At 36.3% G+C, this 20,760-nt stretch overlaps 1 long non-coding RNA gene across 8 annotated transcripts; it reads right to left on the bottom strand.

The window, feature by feature from the left end:
• Positions 1-25: 25 nt before the first annotated feature.
• Positions 26-19,174, bottom strand: LOC110438604 (uncharacterized). Of its 8 annotated transcripts, none has more exons than XR_015480777.1 (7): positions 19,060-19,174; positions 12,606-12,754; positions 12,028-12,281; positions 10,446-10,534; positions 9,432-9,623; positions 5,557-5,688; positions 26-658 (listed from the first exon to the last, which is right to left on the bottom strand). It is a non-coding gene; the product is annotated as an uncharacterized LOC110438604 (long non-coding RNA). The 8 variants fall into 8 exon arrangements; XR_015480775.1 differs by lacking the exon at positions 9,432-9,623 and adding an exon at positions 2,712-2,870 and having other exon boundaries at positions 315-658; XR_015480778.1 differs by lacking the exons at positions 26-658; positions 9,432-9,623; positions 12,028-12,281 and adding an exon at positions 2,375-2,870 and having other exon boundaries at positions 12,618-12,754.
• Between the last annotated feature and the right edge of the window lie 1,586 nt (positions 19,175-20,760).

Below are 20,760 nucleotides of genomic sequence, written 5' to 3'. Positions count from 1 at the left end.
TTACATTAATCAAATGGCTTCTTGGCTGCTTGACTAAGTTAAAGTCATAATTATATCTTGCACATCATTAAAAGAAGCAGTCATATTCAATAAAAATTATACAAATAATTTTACAAATTAATCAATTGTAATTATGAAAAGCATAACCTTAAGAAAATCATTCCATCATATTTTAATCTTATCAAGTTATATAATTTGCACTTTGTGCAGAATGGTGAAAAATTAAAAAATTTTATTACATTTTCTCAATTATTGTACAAACAGGCATGTGAGCATAAAATGACTAAATGTGTTGCATACTTTTTTGAGACATAAAAATAAAGATTGAAACCTTTAACTCTTTATATTAAATATATTGGTTATTAAAATATATTAATTACATCCATCAAAGGCCTTTGAATCTTGCATTTGTCTAATTCAAAAATATGTCCAAAGTAAAGTAAAAACAATCTTATATATAGCTTTTTTAAAGATTTCTTTCATGTTAAGACTTTTTAGGGCACTTTCTATTTCTTACTCTCTCATTCTGTCTTTTTTGGCAGTGTGCGCACAGATACCAGAGAGAGGTCAGCTAAGGGTTGATCTCGGGTAGTCCCAGGTGACATACAGTGAGCACTAAGTGTATCCAGAAGCACCTGAGGTTGTAAAAGAGAGGGCTCTGCAGGGAAAGAAGGAGAGAAGCTGCTCTCAACTGGAACAAAGTGGATCCTGTAACTCATTAAAGCAGTCTTAGGATCACAAAAGGTCAGTCAAATAGTGTCTGGTCCAGCAGTAGAGTATTGCTGTAGTGAGAATATGGCTCAAATGACCTAATGTTTGATTCATGCTCAATTAATTTAAATATTTCTGAGACGGCCTGTATTAAAGCAAATGACAGAGGTACTTTAGACATATAACAAAAACTAAGGACATTTCCTGAACACTTCTGTTAATTAGGCATGAGCCGGTATAAGTTTCTGACAGTATGATAACCTTGATAAAAATATCACAGTTATCACGGTGTTGTGAGTACTGCTCTAAAATAAGTTCTTTTTAATTGTCTGAGCAAAAAAAAAAAAAAAAAACACACACACACTATATATTTTATTTTAGGAAAGATTTGAAATATTTTAGAACAGCAAACACGTCAGGCTAAATAATTAACATAAATCATTGCTATCTTCATTTGTTTCAAAACCACTGATTTCTTTACAACACATAAAAAAACCTTACATATCTCTTAGGAATAGTATAACAGATAATTATAGTGGTTTTAAAACCGGCTATCGTCCCATGCCTCTTTTTAATAAATCTTAATTTTTGCATACTAAATCGTTGACAGGTGAGTAGGGAGAATGTTTCTGCAGAGTTAAAAATTGTAGTCTTATTTATTTCCATAGTTTATTTCCCCATGTGTTTTTAAGTTTGTAGCTTGTAATTATGACTTTATTTCTTGCAATTTTTTCACAATGCAACTGTGACTTTTTTCAAGTGTTACTTTAATTTCTTGCAATTCTGAGTTTATGGCCTTTCTCACAATCTTGTATTGTTCATGATGCTGACTTTGTTTGAAATTTGACATTTGTCTTGCAATCCTGCTTTTTTTTTAAATAAGATTTACTTAATTTATAATTTATTTATGATATGATTTATTAAAGGTTTATTTTTAACCTTATTTATTTAAAGATTTTTTTTTCAAAGTTTTAACTTTATTTCTTACAGTTCAAACGTCAAAAGTTTATTTCTTGGTATTCAGATTTTTTAAATCAATTTTATTTCTTGCAAATTTGACTTTATTTCTCAGAATTACACACTGATATCTTGGAATTATGTTCTCTTCCTGTCAAAAAAATGTAATGATAAATTAAATGTATTAATTCATGTGCTTCCAATTTTATCTATACACTCTAAAAATGCTGGGTTATTTCAACCAACATTTGAGTGAAGTATAGACAAACCAATATGCTGTTTGTCTTTTTATATATTTATAAAGTTTTTATAATTTATAATGTTTAAAATGTATTAAGTACATAAAATGTATAATAATCCAGCATTTTAAGAGTATAAGCTTTCTTGAAGTTGGCTCTCTTACAGATGTTTGGTTTGGTCAAAAGTATTTTAAATATGATTTACCTGATCTGTTCACAGTGTACTTGTTCATGTTTACATCATTATTAGTGTTTTTTCGATGATGAACTGAAACTGTTCTTAATGCTACAAGTAAAGTTAGATAATGATGATATGTCTCATTTAAACTAAATCTATTTCTAGGGCAAGACTGTGGCTCTGTGGTTATCAGTCACCTCACAGCAAGAAAGTTGCTTGTTCGAGTGCCAGCTGGGTTAGTTGCCATTTCTGTGTGGAGTTTGCATGTTCTCCCTGTGTTCATGTGAGTTTCCTCTGGGTGCTCTGGTTTCCCACACAGTCTAAAGTCATGCTGCATGGGACCATAGTGTATGAGTGTGTGTGAATGAGTGTGTATGGATGTTTCCCAGTACTAGGTTGCATCTGGAAGGACATTTGCTGTATAAAACATATGCTGGATAAATTGGCGGTTCATTTTGCAGTTGCGACCCCTGATAAAGGAATGAATGAATCTATTTCTATATGAGCTTGCTGATTCAATTTAAAACCATCCAGCACAAAGTCTCTGTTGGAAACACAAATAGCCTTGACTACAGAATTGCTTAAGAAAGAGATACACTTACATACTAGAGAAAGAAAACTGGCACCTTCTCTTGTGTCCGTGATTAGACAGGCATGAAATCTACACTATATTGATCCTGGTGGCCCCAGTCATTTCACTTTAACCCATTTGAGAAGTGTTCATTCCAACGTACTTGAAGAAAATGACTCACTCATCCAGCCGAACCCACCGTGACGCTCCTGATCTGCAGAGAGCGAACATGAAGATCCATGACTAAAGTTAATCTCCATCACTGCAGATGGTATTACAGTCCAGAGTACAAAACCTGACAGCAAAGCCACCATCTTTCTAGCTCAGACTCCTTATTGATCTCCGGCCAGCATTTTTAGCCTCCTGAGAGCATCTGAACCAGCATAAAGAAGAGTATTGATGATATATTGATATGCATTCTTTTATTTACTTTGCCCATAAGGCCTTTCACCTCTTTCCTGACAAATCAATTGCACCTACAGCATGAAGCGCCTTTTCTGGGTCACAGGCTGCCATTCCTCGTTTGGTTTGAGAGCAGCTTTCAAGTTTGTCTTGTGACTGTCAGACTTGCTTATGCATGGGGATTTGTACTAAGGTCCTGATATAAGGTCAGTATAAAACCACAACATGGGGTTGTGAATCAACCGATTAAAAAGTAAACAAAATACTGGAACAGAATTATTTTCATGGCGCCAGTGACGACAAAACAGTGTACAAAAATACACTGAGTGTTTCCTTCATCGCTATTTAAAGGGACAGTTCATCCAAAACTGAAAAAAATTACTTAATATTTACTCTCCTTCAAATGGTTTCATTTGTTTATGAATCTTTTTTCTGCTGATCACAAAAGAAAATATTTCTTAAAATGTTAGAAAGCTGTTGACTTCCATAGTATAAAAAAAACAAATACTGTGAAATTCAATGGTTTCAGGCTTCCAACAGCTTTCAAAATAAAGGAAGAAATTCTTATCCTGGTTATATATGCTGTCAGCCCTCTCTTACAAAGCAAAAGAGGTCAGATTCATAGAAATGTGTATTTTACATTTAATCATTTATTTTCTTTTTGGCTTAGTCCCTTTATTAATCTGGGGTCGCCACAGTAGAATGAACCACCAACTTATCCAGCACTGTACTGTATGTCTTTGAACTATGGGGAAACCCATAGCACCAGGTGGAAACCCACGCAAACATGGGGAGAACATGCAAACTTCACACAGAAATGCCAACTGAACCAGTTGGGGCTCAAACCAGCGACCTTCTTGCTGTGAGGTGATAGTGCTACCATGGTGTAAAGACAGACTTGGGAAACTGTCTTCTTTACCTGATTTAAACCTTTTTTTAGGTCACGGGTTGATGGGAGGGAGAATAGGGTGTAAAATGTTTGCTGTGTCTACATGATTATTATTCTGTAACTGTGTAATCTGTTGTGATATGCAAGCTGAAACAAGTAATAAAGATGTTCAAGGCTGCACAGTGGCTTAGTGGTTAGCACTGTCGCCTCACAGCAAGAAGGGGCTGTGGAGTGTGCATGTTCTCCCCGTGTTTGCGTAGGTTTCTGGGTGCTCCAGTTTGCCTCACAGTACAAAGACATGCAGTATAGGACAACTGAATACACTAAATTGGTCATAGTGTGTGAGTGTGTTTGTGTGTGATAGTGAGTGTATGGGGCTTTCTTAGTGCCGGGTTGCAGCTAGAAGGACTTACGCTGCATAAATCATATGCTGGAATAGTTGGCGGTTCATTCCGCTGGGATGACCCCTGATAAATAAGGTACTAAGCTGAAGGAAATTGAATGAATGAACTAATAAATGAATGAAATTCAAACAGGTTTGTGACACAAGTAGATGCAGAAAGTATTTTCAGTTTTAGGTGGACTATGCCTTTAGGCAGTTTAGTAACACCAACTTACTTAATAATAACATTAATTGTTTTAACAGGTAAGCAAATTCAGTTGATTCCAATTAAGTAAAAAAATATTTGTTTGAGTGAAAGTTTGTTTAACAACTAATGACATTTCTTTAAACTTTAAAATAATAATATTATAAATTATTTTTTTTTGTTTATATGTTTATATAATGTATTGGTAGACAACATAATAGCATAACATGCTTTACTTCAGAGGAGCTGAGAAAAAAATATTCTGATTTTCACATTTGCTATACTGACCTGTTGTCCTTTTCCTGAAAAACAGGTGAGTGATTCAAAACATTTTCTGAAAAATGATAGTATTTTTGTGTCACTTGGAAGAAAGAGACTTTTTATAGAATATAACAAATATTAATATTTTACTGAAAGCCATACCTAATAAATCCAGAGAAAGTAGAAATACATGGTAACACTTTAGTTTAGGTCACAAATATTGGTATTAACAAACCATTAACTAATACTTGTAATTTAATAAACTACTAATTAACCGTTTATTAATAGTTAGAAAAATAGTAGTTGGGTTTAGGTTTTGGGTAGGGTTAGGGATGTAGAAATAGATCCAACTTTATACATACTACTAAAAAGTTAATAATAGGCAGGTTATAATCCTGTAGTTAATAGCATGAATTGTGACCAGAACTAAAGTGTTACAAAATAAACGTATAATCTGGAATATCATCTTTCATTCTCTGTACATAATAAAAATAGACGAGTAAATAGTGCCATAAAGAAAGAGGCCCTGTTTGGGCACTGAGTGGGATTTAATTGACCATATGGGGGCGTCAGAGTTGAACTTTGACCCTACTCCCATCAACCTTCGGGAGCGCCCTAAAATGATATAATGAAAGGTGGGCCACCCGACAAGAAAGGATGATACAAATCATCACATGGACATACTATACTATCTACATTTAAGGCAGCTCTAAAGCATTTCTCCAAGGATGCACATGAAAGAGTGTGTTTCTCATGCTTACCTATCTCCGATGAACAGCTCGTGTTTTGAGTCAGCTCAGCAGTTTGTCACTTGATTAGACTCCCCGCCATGGCACTTCTTTCCTTCATTGCCAACGTTTTCTCCCCCCGCTTTGCTCATGCATATGGAGAAGCTTAATTTAAAAGGACAACAGCACTGCCTTAAGATCTGTCGCAGAGAGACAACATCGACTGACACATGAGTGCAAAACAATGCAGGCCACTCGGTGTCCAGGGCAGCACTGAATGTGAAGGAGTGCAATAACGTTTGAAGATTAGTTTTATTCATTCATTCATTTTCTTGTCGGCTTAGTCCCTTAATAATCAGCGGTCACCACAGCGGAATGAACTGCCAACTTATCCAGCATGTGTTTTACACAGCAGATGCCCTTTTAGCTGCAACCCAACACTGGGAAACACCCATACACTCTTGCATCCACACACATACACTACGGCAAATTTAGTTTATTCAATTCACCTATGTTGCATGTCTTCAGACTGTGGGGGAAACTGGAACATACAGAGGAAATCTATGCCAACAGGGGAGAACATGCAAACTCCACACAGAAATGCCAACTGACCCACCCAGAACTCAAACTAGCGACCTTCTTGCTGTGAGGTGATCTCGCTGTAGAGTTCACTTAAAGGTGAAATGTGTCATTTTTGTATATTTTGATGTATAAATGATGTCTTGTCACAGTTTAATGCGCAAACTGCTCAGAAAAAAAAAGTTGTTAGTTTTGTAATTCTTTATCGTGTAAAAATCATACACTTAAAAGCTTTCAAATCCTGCATTCACAACCATTTTAGTCTTACTCAGTCATAGCATGCTGTATGGTTTACATGCTAATACTACGTTCAGTTTTTCAAATCAGAGATGGTTCCAAATTACGTATGTAAACTCACATTGTAAATGTGAAATGACTCTCAATACTCTCAAAAATATATTTATATAAAACATATTGTGGACACTTGACTACTTGTATCTTTGAACGTTGTATCTGAACGTTGCTCTTAGTTGTGTAAATTGCTTCCTTGTCCTCATTTGTAAGTCGCTTTGGATAAAAGCGTCTGCTAAATGACTAAATGTAAATGTAATGTAAATGTATCTCAAAATGACTCTTCACTATATGGAAGATAAAATAAGATATTTTGAAGAATGTTGGATAAATAACCAAGCAATTTTGGTTACTATTGACAATTAAAAACAATGTCAATGCAAGTCAAAGGAAAGAGAAACTATTTTCTTACCAGCATTCTTCAAAATCACTTCATTGCATGAAGAAGAACATGAAAAACCAAAAGGAACCAGATGATCATTTTTGGGTGGAATGTCAGTATGTTGGGCAGCACGTTGGTGCAGTCGGTAGCACAATCACCTTACAGCAATAAGGTTGCTGGTTTGAGCCTCGGCTGGGTCAGCTGGCATTTCTGTGTAGAGTTTGTGTGTTCTCCAGTTTCCCCCACAAGTCCAAAAACATGTGCTATAGGTAAATTAATTCATTCATTTTCTTTTTGGCTCAGTCCCATTATTAATCCAGGGTCGCCACAGCGAAATGAACCGCCAACCTATTTTAAAGCTAAATTGGCCGTAGTGTATCTGTGTGAATGAGTGTGTATGGATGTTTCCTAGTGATGGGTTGCAACTGAAAAGGCATCAGCTGTGTAAAACATATGCTGGATAAGTTGGTGGTTCATTCCGCTGTGGCAACCCCAAATTAATAAAAGGGACTAAGCCAAAAGGAAAATGAATGAATGAATGTCAGTATGTCAGTCTCAGCATGTCATCAATCAATAACCAAAAATATACATGTTTAATACTTTTCTTAAACATTAAATATTTTAGAAGGGTACTTTACCTTTTGTTCTTTTTTCTTCATTCAAACTTTTGTAAGTGGGTATTAGAGTGCAAGTCTTTTAACAAGATATTGTTATATGTTAAGTGCATACATGACAACCAAGAAATTTGGTAGACTTCAGGACTGTATGTGTGCAGGTGCATGGCATTTCTTCACGAGTGAACACAACTACTTGCTTGATACTTGATGCTCAATGTGGTTAAATGTAAATCAGATGTTGCTGAGACTTTTATTTCAGTATGTTGATGTACTTCCAACTGAAAATGCAGATTGATTAGGAGAGGGGCATCTTTATTTTCTTTTTTGCAGCAAACTAACATTAAGAGGGGCATAGTTAAGATTTTGATTTTGATATACTGCTATGAAAGCTCTCAAGTTGACATCAAATGAAAGACGGCCATTTCAAATGCAGAGGCAAAGGGTCAACAAATTTGACTGATTATTAATTGTCAGATTAATTATTTACCTTAAGAATAACAAAATAAACATTGTAAATTTTCATTTCACATAACATTAAGTTGTAGGATTATTTCTCATTTGTAAGTTCTTTGTATAAAAGCCTATGCTGCTATATGAATAATTTCCCCACACGTCAAATGTTGTTTCTCGTTAACTATTAACATCTCATTGCTTTTTCTGTAAGAAACAAGACCTTTTCACTAATCTACTGCTCACAAATCTGCCGGCTAGTCTACATTTGGCCTACGGTCGCCTGTTAACATGAATCTGAGAGTTTCAAGACAACATGAAGCTGTGCAACCTGAACACTGTTCTGTTCAGTGTCAGCCATTTCTGCCTTTGAGGGATTAGAGTGATGTCATCGGCAAGGTCTCAACCCTTTTTGCTGTCATCCCGGCTCAAGTCGCCTTTAAGTCCAATAGGCGAACCGTTTGCATGCACTATAATTCAGACTGTGACTTTGATGATAATAGCACTAATAATGGCCTGACAGTGACGGATGGGTGCAGGCAATTTGGGGGCCCGTGAAGTGACCCCCGGCCCAATCAAAGCACTTCCAGGTTAAATGTGACCCCAGGCAGCCGGCAAAAGGAGAAGCGCTGAATGGATGAAGGGGAAAAGGAAAAAGTGAGGGAGAGAAAGGGAAAAAGGTGAGGTGCTGAAGTGAGGAAACACTCCTCAGGATAATAAGTAATTGCAGCCATACTCCATTTCTTTTTCCGTTTGGATGCTTCTGCAAGACTCTAAGAGTAGAAACTCTGTCCGCTAACCACAGAGGCAGGAGCATTCTAATCCCTGGAGCTACACCCCAAATTCTGCCGCCTTGCCAAAACCTTTCGCTTTCACAACCCAAGTCTTTGGCTGCAAATGCAGTTCTCTTAATCAGTCCAAACACCTCCCCGGGCAGCAGTGGGAATGCTTGGCCAGGCCATGTGTTAGACATTAAACGCAATCAGTGACGGCGCTTTTTTGAGTGCTGGAGAGATTGAGAGGAAGGGAGATCCAGGTTGATAAATAGCAGAGCCACTCAAATGCCCGTCTGTTCACGGGGAGTCTGGGTAATCAAACCGAGGCCTGTTTGCTTTATTTATGTCGCATGTCAGAACGAGAGATTTATCGTTATTACGAGGCAGCTCTTGATTAGTGAGGAGAATGTGGGAAGCTAACCTGGAAAACCTCCACTGCCGTTTAACGTCGTCTTGTTGGGATGAGCACAAACCGAACAATAGATGCATGCTGGTAAAGATGGAGAAGTGACAGGGATTAAGCGTTCTTTGTGGCGACGGCAATTCTGGGCGCAGCATTCTCTCGTGATTACTGTAGGAAAGTGCTCTCCAACTCTGTTCAAAAACAACTAACATCTGATTGCCATTCATTCTTTAGCGGTATCATCTGCAGATGGGAACTGACACCAAAGACAACACGAGCTATGGAAATGATTAAGCAAGACCTCCACAGCAAATAGCTTGGTTATGCAGCACTATAATTTCAATTTCCTTCGCAAACAACTGTTTCAATATAGCCTGGACAAACCAAATAAACACTTCTGACGTACTTACGGTTTCTTGAGACATATAACCTTTTATCTTTGCCTGCCAGAAACAAGCAGCATGTTAGGAATTAGCACAAGGTTCTTCCCTCTAGGTCAACACCGTTCCTTGCCGTTCCTGTACTTTTCCATTAATCCTCCTCCATCTCCCTTAATCATAGCACTGGCCTGGTGACTTGAGAGGCGCCAAGTAACACGCAACCTGTCAGATCCAGCAAGGGAAAAATGAATTAAGTCCAGAGGGTAAAGTTGGGACGGAGAGAAGTGTGAGTGGGCCGAGTATTGAGCCCTGGGGCACATCGAAAGTCATAACTCAAAGCTTAGGTACCGTGGCCCGCCTGAGGAGTTACCGTCTGCCAATTGATTTAGTGTCATCTGAGGTCCTGGCCGCCTCTTACGATTATGTGCCTTATTAAGTGATTCTGTGAGCATGACAGCTTTAGGATATTAGGTGGTACTTTCTGTGGCCTTTTTCTAAGTATATGAATCGCCTGCTTTTATTAGTCTGAAGGACACTGCTTCTCAATCCTGGACCGATGGTCCATCTTTTCTATATACAGTAGTACTAACTATAACCACGCAAGTTGGAATAAAATACCTCAATCTTCCATGAAGCATGGTTGCTTTATAACATCGCCAGTTTTAACATTCTGAGGTCACAACACTCAGGACATCAGCGTTTCTAAAAAAGTGAAACGCAAATATTTTACTACCAAAACATGCCGTAAGACCAAGTGAGCGTGTTTCCTTTAGAAGGACATTTCCTCTGGATAGTGTTTATTTTCTTTCACCTTTGTTTGAGGGAAAGGTTATTCAAACATATATAAAAGAATGATTTTTGTTTGATGTGTGTATATCTGTGCCTGTGTAGATGTTTATGTGTGTGCAAAGAAGCCAAAATTGTGGGTTAAATATTGTCGTAGACATTCATTAGCCAAGTGCAACAAGTACAGGGGACTTTTGACCAAAGTTACTGCAGGATTATTTTATCAGAAATCACATACACAGAGTTCCCAGAACTCACCAGGAGAAATCTCTTCATCCTCCATGTTGGATAAAATTCCTGAAGCACAAGAGATGCTATTTACCATGACTCCAGGGCTTCATGCATTACTGGAAATAGACAAAGAGAAAACCCAAAAAAAGTTTAAGTCAGTAATGCCAGTACATTTCCAAAAAACTATTTTCCTTAAATGTTAAAGGGTTTAATGGGCAAAACATTCTTTTCATTTCTGTATTTTTTTTGAACATCTCTTAAAAGACAATTTTATGTTTTAAATCAACTGGGCACAAATGCAGAATTAAATTCTGTACCATGTGCCAGAATTAGCCACACCCCAAGGAGGTGTATTGAGACTGACAACAACAAAGAGTTATGAAATTAAAGCTATTCATAAGATAACACAATTTGGGAGTGCACCTCATGTCATGGATTACAAATCTCTTCAGTTATTATTTAAATTTATCAGATTATATAATATGAATGTATTAATCTGTCTTTGTGTGGGTGTGTGCAGTTGAAGTCAGAATTATTAGCACCCCTTTTAATTTTTTTTTCTTTTTTAAATATTTTCCAAATTATATTTAACGGAGCAAGGAAATTTTTCACAGAGTATGTCTGACAATATTTTTTCTTCTGGAGAAAGTCTCATTTGTTTTATATCGGCTAGAATAAAAGCAGTTTTTAATTTTTTGAAAGCTATTTTTTAAGTCTTTTTTTAAATAAGTCTTATTTTTCATAACCACACTTTTTTATTTATTTATTCATTAATTTGTTTTAGATTAGTCCCTTTATTAATCAGAGGTGACCACAGCGGAATCAACTGCCACCACACTTTTTGATTTACCAAAAATGTCCAAAAATAGTTTTACATTTCCTTAATCTAAATCTTTAGGAACCCCTCCTAGCTACGGGTCTGCACAGAAGAGTATAGTAATACTGCAGAAATTTCTGCAGTGCTATTAAATTAATAAGATTTACATAAAAACACACCAATCAAATATTTTAAAAGAATTATAAATACTGCGGAGTTCAAAACATAAAAGAAACTCAAAGTTTTGCAATTTCTCCACAATACTTAAATTATGTTTCTGCATCCTGATTTCACCCTCAGTTAAAATTTGAAATATTGGGCAGTAAAACAGGCACTCTCAATAAAACTGACTGGATTTGTATTTCCAACATTTTACCTTTAACCATCATTTCAATCTCCACACTCAACAAGAACCCCAAACACCAAAAATGAAACTTTATTACAGCCTATAATCATTCCACAAAGAGAACATTCAAAACAAAGTGAGCTGAGAAATGTTCACCCATATATTTCCAGGGTCAGGACTGTGAACCTTTAGTCAAGGGTATTTACTGCTGAATCTTTGTGCCAAGGGACTCTGACAACATGGCATTATGCGCAATTTATGTCAGCCTTGGTTTTGTGTGTGTGTTTATGTGCCAGAGTGTGTGTGAAAAAGAGTGTGACAGAGATTGCATTCATATGTATGACCTTCCTCTTTAGAGGCACCATCAAAGATCAGAGTCAGTGTTGACAGAGATATTTCTCCCATGCATTGCAGCGGTGAGGGCTGCTGTCTAAATGCTTACTCACCAGGCGCCGACTGCTCAGGCCGCCAGCAGAGCCAGTCGGTGGCCCTGAATGCCCTTTTGCTGACTAGACTCTAGCAGCCAATAAATGGAGCTGTCACTCCTGTCAATCTTGCTTTCTGTGACACAATCACCCTATCACGCCCACACATGCCGTCCTGCCCGCCTCAATTATGGCCCTAAAAGGACGGCTATCTCCGACAGCCCTGCCTCCTATATGACGAACTGCAAAAATAGCCAATCATCTTATTCTCCACCCTGAGTTTGAGAGAGAGAGAGAGAGAGAGAGAGAGAGAGAGGGAGAGGGAGAGGGAGAGAGAGAGAGAGAGAGAGAGAGAGACTGACTTTATGCCATTTTTAAAAATGTTTTGCTTAACAAATTATTATTTATTTCACTGCAAAATTATGCTTTTGAACAAATCACATAATTACTTTTCCACCTATGCCATATTCTGCTAAATTTTCATAAATACAGAACATCCAGTGACATTTCACCATACTTAACAACAAAATCAACAATGCAGAAGTTGACTGATGGACAACAAAGATAACAACTAAAAAAGTAAGTGATGTAGAACTCACACAGCCTTGTACCTTCAGATTCCAAATTCTTGTGGTGTCATGAAGAACCAGAACATGAGGAAAGGCAAACCAGTAGAAAGCCTCAGTCTTTTCTGCATCTTGATGCTCCATCGCCCTCTTCTGGTTGCAAGGTTGATGCACAAGACTTGCTGTGAAAACAGAACATGATCATAAAGCTACCACACTATTAAATGTGTGATTTTTTGTGATATTAGGCAATCAATATTTTAAAATGCGATCATAATAAAATAATTTATTTGATAGCTATTCATTATATAACAATCAAGTTAACTTTTTTACATTAACAACATTAGTCCTATTTTGTCATTTAACTACTACAATACATTCAAATTATCCTTTTAGAAGTTCTAAGCTAACATATTATACATTTATGTTACATGATCCTTCAGAATTTATTGTATTATTATTATTTTATTCTCAAAATACATGCAATTCGTGAAAGTGAATCTGTTATTAACTTTTGTGTGAAATAAATAAATTCATTAAGTTTATTTATATATAGTATAAAAGGTTACCCTTGAAATATGACCTTCAACAGCTGGATTTGAGACTTTTAACTTTAACTTTTAACTGTATTGCCTACCCTATATTAACTATAGAAAATGTGAATACGGTATGAGTGTGAATGAGAGTGTATTGATGTTTCCCAATGATGGGTTGCAGCTGGAAGGGCATCCGCTGTGTAAAACATATGCTGGATAAGCTGGCGGTTCACTCCATGGTGGCAACCCCTGATCAATAAAGGAACTAAGCTGAAAAGAAAAAGAATGAATGAAAATGTAAATACACTTCATTGGTATGAATCAAAAATATTAGGGCTACTTAGCTAATAATGGCATATAATAATAAAATATATTAACATCTTTATTTACATTTACAGCATTTGTCAGTCGTTTACGTTTGAGTAAAACAACCCTTAGTAAAATTAACTGACCACAATTTTACAAATAAATAAAAAACATAGTATCCACAACCATGGGGTTTCAGTAGTTAACCATTTGAGTAGCTAATTGGTAGACATCTGTCTTAAAGAATTAAACATTTAGCTATAAGAATGTTACTATAAAACCTTGGTTACTTTTTGTAAGGGATTTAACCTTTCTTTCTGGTTGGCTTTATACCGCTGTCATCTGCTGGAATCTGGACGTACACAACTATGACCGCGGCCTACTGTTTCTGCTTGAAAACCCTTATCATTTGTTTCTCCAAACTACCTCGCCTACACACTTTCCCTCTTGATTACTTCCCTGCTGACTTTATACTTTGTGAAAGCTTTCCATTCTATCAGTCTTCTCATATATTCAGGGGCCTGTCGCCGTGTTTACCCTTGGTGGGGATAAATCGTGTTTTTTTCCTTTCCCGCGCTTAAGTCCCGCGCCGAGTACGAGAGTTCTGAATGGCGCGACGGTTTATTTGTTTAGGAGAGCGGCATTTATTTTCCGCATGCTCTGTTTGGGCAGATGGCGGGTCTCGCTGCGCCAAGTGGACCCGGTGTTTATTTGAAATAGGGCGTGCGGCACGCGAGGGTATTGAGGAGCCCCGCGGACCATGTGTTCCTCTGTGCGCCCTGATTGGGAGACGCGGAGTTGGCAGGCGACCTGACGATAAACAGGAGACAAAATGGCGGGCCGTTTCTCTCTGTGAGCTCAGGCTTTCCATAAGGCGTTGGATCTGGTTTAAAAGCGCCTGGTTTCATGGATGAATTAATTTCATGAGATCTTGAAATCCAGCACTACACATATTTCAATATGATTTTAAGGATATATGACAGATACTTATGATAGTTAAACAGCAGGCCTTCCAAAGTACACCCATTTAGTTTTCCAAGAAACGCCTAATTAAAATAGTTAATTTTACGTTAACAAAACAATTTTCCTTTTTTTTAAGTAGTTAGAGTAATGGTTATGTTGTGGCAAAACTTACAGAATCATCAATGTAATGATCATTTGATTTATTAGCCAAAATATTCTGAAATAAGATGTCATCAGTTACTTTACCTCCACATCAGATTTCTCTTTAATTTTGCTTTGTCGTATGTATTCTTTAGTTTTACTGTGTTCATTTATTTTGTAGATTAAAAGTTAAACACTGTGTACCTTTGAAGAATGAAGTAGCTACTTGTTTTTTCCACAAGATTCACAATCTATTTGTTTAATTATAAATGCAACGTAGGCTAATGTGTTTTAAACCAAAATCTTGGCCCTAAAAACTGAACACTTTCTTTTGTGTGAAGGGTCCACACAATGATTGACAGCAGACATTAAATTAGCCACACCCCCACAGGTTTAGCCCTGCCCTGCATTTGTGAACGTCATTTCTACTAGGAACCAATCAGTAAAATGACAATCCATCAATGTCAGCTCTTTGGCCAATTAGAGAGAATATGCTAAACAGCTGCTAGCCAATCACGCCCAGTGTATTCACTCAGTCTTCTATATAGGCAGCAACCCCTTGCTGTGCTGCATGATTTGTCTGAAAATGTGAGCGAGCAAACAGTTCAGTGGTTTGTTCTGTAGATCTGCTGGTTGTGGATTTTATCTCCTGCAACTGAAAACCAAAGGAATTATTTCAGATTACTTAACTGCGATGTGAGGCTTGTCGTGGCTGGCTGATTTAAACAACTCAATCGAGTCAAAATCACACATATCACCTAAAAAAGCTTCCTAACTCTTAGTGCAAGAGTGTGGGAAAACTGACTAATGACAGGCATTTATTTTTTAATCATCCCAGTCCATCATTCCCTAAAATCTATGGCATCTCTTTCACATATTCTTTCACTCACTCAAAGTTATTCATCTTCACATATTCCAAACAGACCAACATTTTGTACTGTCAAGCATGACAACTTCACCAACGAGTGAAATATGAGGAACAGTTCAAAGGTCTCACCATGTGCCAACTGGCTCGTATGTATAAGAAAAAGTAATGTGACATCTACATGGTTGCCTGCATTTCCCATATGCCACTTCTGCCCAATTAAGGGTGGCCATGTGACCAATCAGTGTTTCAGAACTGAACTCCCTCATAAATCATTGATCGGCTTTATGTTTTGATCAATATCACAAGCTCTTATCTGTCTAAAGATTACTTTTATGATTATTTTATTTATAGAGAATGCACACTGTAATATGTGATTCATCTATTTTAATACTTTTTAAGATACTTCTTTTACTTTGTCAAGTTAAGGTTATCCAGAATTAAATAGAAGAAGTGAATGTTGTTTTAGTGAGAAAGAACATTCATTCATTTTCTTGTCGACTTAGTCCCTTTATTATTACGGGGTCGCCACAGCGGAATTAACCGCCAACTTATCCAGCACATTTTTACGCAGTGGATGCCCTTCCAGCCGCAACCCATCTCTGGGAAAGAGAAAAAACATTTATATTAAAAATGTAACTCTTTTAACAACAATAGGGATAATAAAATCTGGAAAATCAACTGGAAATTAAGTCAAAATCTACTCAACATAATTATTACTGATTATAAATTACATGATGAAAATTATTGTGATTAGTCATGTCCTTTTATTTAAAAATGTATATGAATTTCATTCATTTTCCTTCGGCTTGCTTTATTCATCGGGGGTCGCCACAGTGGAATGAACCGCCAACTTATCCAGCATATGTTTTACACAGCAGATGCCCTTCCAGTTGCAACCTAGTACTGGGAAAAATCCATACGCACTCATTCACACACATCCACTAAGGCTAATTTAATTTCCCCAATTCACATATACTGCATGTCTTTGGACTGTGAGAGGAGCACCAGGAGGAAACCCAAGCAAACATGAGGAGAACATGCAAACTCCACACAGAAATGCCAACTGACCCAGCCGGGACTGAAACTAGCAACCTTCTTGCTGTGAGGCGACAGTGCTAACCACTGAGCCACATTATTTGCATTAATTTGTTTTCAACAAATACATTTTTAGTATATCTGAACATAATACAGACCTAACTGAACCATTAAATATTTTGTGACCATTAACCAAGATTAAAGAACTGTAAATAAACAAATGTGTTGTTAAATTATTGAAAGTTTAACTTTAAAGTTCAGGACATCCTCAAGATTTGTCTTAGACTGCTCATCACATAGACAAATATTAATAAAAATTAAAACAGCAATGAGGGCGGCACAGTGACTCAGTAGTTAGCACTGTCACCTCACAGCAAGAAGGTCACTGGTTCAAGTCTTGGCTAGGTCAGTTGGAATTTCAGTGTGGAGTTTTACATGTTCTCCCCGTGTTGGCATGGGTTTTCTCCGGGTGCTCCAGTTTCCCCCACATGTTCAAAGACATGCACTATCTGTGAATTAAACTAAATTGGACGTAGTGTATTTTTGTGAATGTGAAAACGTACAAATGTTACAGGGTTGCAGCTGGAAGGGCATCTGTGTAAAAAATATGCTGGATAAGTTGGCCCCTGATGAATAAAGGGACCAAGCCAAAGAAAAATGAATGGATGAAAACAGCAATGACATGGCCAAAGTTATTCAAATTTAAAATATTATTCAAAAGATTACTTTAGCAGAATTTGGTAACTTGTATATTAATTTCACACATTATATCACTGATTGACTATGCTTTTGTCCCCAAATTTACAAGCATGGATGGAAAACTAATTTACATAATATTTGCATGGCCATGTTGTAAATATTCAATTCCCAATTGATAATCATGTAATCCAAAAAGTGTCACTGTAATCTTATTGTATTTTACAATACCAAATGTAATCTACTTACCAGCACAACATTGAATTTGGTTACATAATACCTGATTATGTAAAACAGAATAACAGATTATATGGAATTAGTTGCTGCCCAGCCTTCATTATAGCTACTGCACAGACAAACACACACACAAACACATATACAATCTGGTACAGCTATCTTTTTGGAGACTTCCCCCACTTAATGATTTTATCCTGTATTACTTCAATGCTACCCCTAAAACACAACCCTTACAGGAAACAATCTGCATTTTTACATTTTCTACTTACTTTATTTTATGTGATTTATAATCTGTTTTCCTCACAGGAACCAAAACAGTGTGTGTATGTCTTTTATTCGTTAGCCTATAGTTTTAAGTATATTTAATATATATTATTCACTGCCAACTTATACAGCAGATGATTTTTTACACAGCGGAAGTCCTTCCAGCTGCAACCCATCACGGGGAAACATACACACTCATTTACACACACACTCATACACTATGGTCAATTTTAGCATACTTTATTCACCTGTACCACATGTCTTTGGACTTGTGGGGGAAACCGGAGCACCCGGAGGAAATCCACACGAACACGGGAAGAACATGCAAACTCCACACAGAACTGTTAAATGACCCAGCTGAGGCTCGATCCAGTGACCTTTTTGCTGTAAGGCGAACATGCTACCCACTGCATCGCCCCTCTCTATGAATTATTATTTTTTTTTAATTAACAAGTGCTAAAGTGTAAATATGAGTTAGGAAAAAAATGTTAGGCGAGTTGACAGAATTATATTGATAAAAGATATTATATGCCAGAGCAATAAGTTTATCAAGCTTCACTTTAATCAATAGGTGAAGTTTTTTTCCTCGCCACTGACTTGCTTGGTTTGGGACTTGTGGAGCTGCGCATTAATGAATTTGCTCTTCAGTGTTTGGACTTTCAGCAGTGAAAATTAAACCACACTGAACTGAACTGAACTGAACTAAACTGTAACTCTGAAAACTGGATTGACAGTTTCAATTTAATAGAACTTCTATGTTAAGCTGCTTTGACACAATCTACATTGTAAAAGCGCTACAGAAATAAACCAAAATGAATTGAACAAATGTTCAGTAGTTTTAGGACAAGTCTGATGAATGATCCACTTCAAATGTTGACTAGTATATAGTTCAGGTAAATTACAGGTTATAAAGTTGGGATTACTTAATTAGGATATCAATCTAGACATGACATGGCCAGTATTTGCCTTTAATCACTGCAGCTTTTGGCGAAAAAGAAATGCCTTCAATGAAAAAAAAACAACTACAAATCTATCCAGCTTTTTAAAAGTTATACTTTTATACCTTTTACTAACATCTTTACTTTCAGTACCTTATATGCACCTTTAAGGTACCAATATGGATCCTATATAAACCTTTGAAACTACTCTTTACACCCACTTTCCTCACAGTGTGCAGATGACTTGATTGAAAGCTGTGTAATGCCTAGTTCTACTTTTTTGTCAATCAATATGGAGCTTCAGAATACTTGCTTAAAAATGTTGGGTTGTTGTAACCCAACAACATTTGGCCAAACATGGACAAATCCAAACAGTTGAATTAAAAGGTGTCTTTTGAATTCAGTTTAACCCAAACCTGTCATGTCATTTATCATTTAACGCGTAAATACTGTTGGCAAAACAGTCGCATGGTAAAAATCAGAAATATGTGTTGAAATTTTACCATGGTGAAGTCTTTGAGGAAGTGTGCGTGCAGTCATCATGACCTCGCGGAGGGCTGATTTTGGCGACGTCGCGTGTCTCTGTCCCACGAAGAGACCCGTGACAGATGACGTGACGCTCTTTCATCAGGCAATTGAGCACTTTGAAGCGCTTTTTGCGAGCAGCTGCGAACGGTCTGAAATCTATTAACACCCGCTACTCTCTAAAAAACACACTTCCTGGGGATGAGAAGATGCTACGACACGTGTGTCCCGCGCTCGCAGTTTGACCTCTCTGTATAATCACGCACAGGAAACATATGAGGCTACAAATGATGGAATTCTGCGAGTGATCAAGACACATCCATGTTTAGGAGGATGGCTTGGTTTCTCATCGTCCTGGCTATGAGCTGAAGTAACTAGTCTCTCTGTGCAAGATTATTTATTTATTTATTTATTTATTTATTTATTTTACATGTAAACCTAGACAAGTCACCTTTGATTAAAAAAGAACATATTATCTGGTCTCATTTTAAGATCAATTTAATTTGCCCATAGGTGTCTCCCTTATGTAGTCAGCAAATTGTATTTTTCAAGAGGATATGTAGATTTCCGTTTGTCCACTAGATGGAGCTATTAGTGCGACAGACACATCCCAATCCTGCATTAGTCATTATTTTTTTGGAATGAACGATATATTTAAGATATTTAAGGTCCTTGTGGAGGCGGTCATTGGTCACATACAGTGGAAGTCCAACTTTTCACATCAGCTAATTCGTGCATTTTCTCTCATTGCCACTGAACTACATATTTAAGAAAATAAAGGCAATAGATGTTTTAATTAGCTCTTCTTTTTTGCACTATACCAGTTTTTAAAGTTTATTTCAGATTAATACCATAAAGGAGATAATAAAATTAAATAATTAATAACTGAATTAATACATTTATTTAAAATAAATAACATTTTATAAATAAGCATTTTATGAAGCTAAATGAACACAATATTACGGAAACAAACTCATTAAAATGAATTAAAGTAGCCTAATAAAATATTATATAAAATATAATAGGCAAAATTATATTATAAAATAATTATAAAAACATAGAGTACATTTACATAAATACATAAAGACAAAATAAAATACTGTTTTTTGATAATATTTACAACGTAAGTTTGAATAAATGGTAAAACTAGCCAAAATTAACTAACTTTAACAGTTATATTTTTGTCATAAAATGTATTATAATCAATATTAACCTAACTGCAGTTTAATTTAATCATCTAACAGTTGAAATGAACAAACTTAGTGTTAATAATATCAGTGTTTTTATAATTAGAGCTGACTGTTAGAAAGCTATGGGTTTTACATAAGAATGTAATTTCATTTTTTTATTATATATATATATATATATATATATATATATATATATATATATATATATATATATATATATATATATATATATATATATATATATATATATATATATATATACTGTTGCTTTTGTATATAAAGAAGTAAGTAGAATGGTGAAGGCACATCGATAGGCTATGGGTCAGGTAGCTTATATGCATAAACTAAACACAAGAAGTGGGAGATGAAAGGGAAAAAGCTAACGGCAAGAGAACAAACACAGATATGAAAAGGCTGTAAGAATGTAACCAGTCAGCACCAGAGCTTATCAACCTACACATCTGTTCACGACACATCCCTCTATCCAGT

Source organism: Danio rerio, chromosome 3 (genome assembly GCF_052040795.2).
Source record: "Danio rerio strain M-AB ecotype USA chromosome 3, GRCz13ab, whole genome shotgun sequence".
Lineage (NCBI taxonomy): Eukaryota > Metazoa > Chordata > Actinopteri > Cypriniformes > Danionidae > Danio > Danio rerio.
This window is presented reverse-complemented; position numbering and strand designations above follow the sequence as displayed.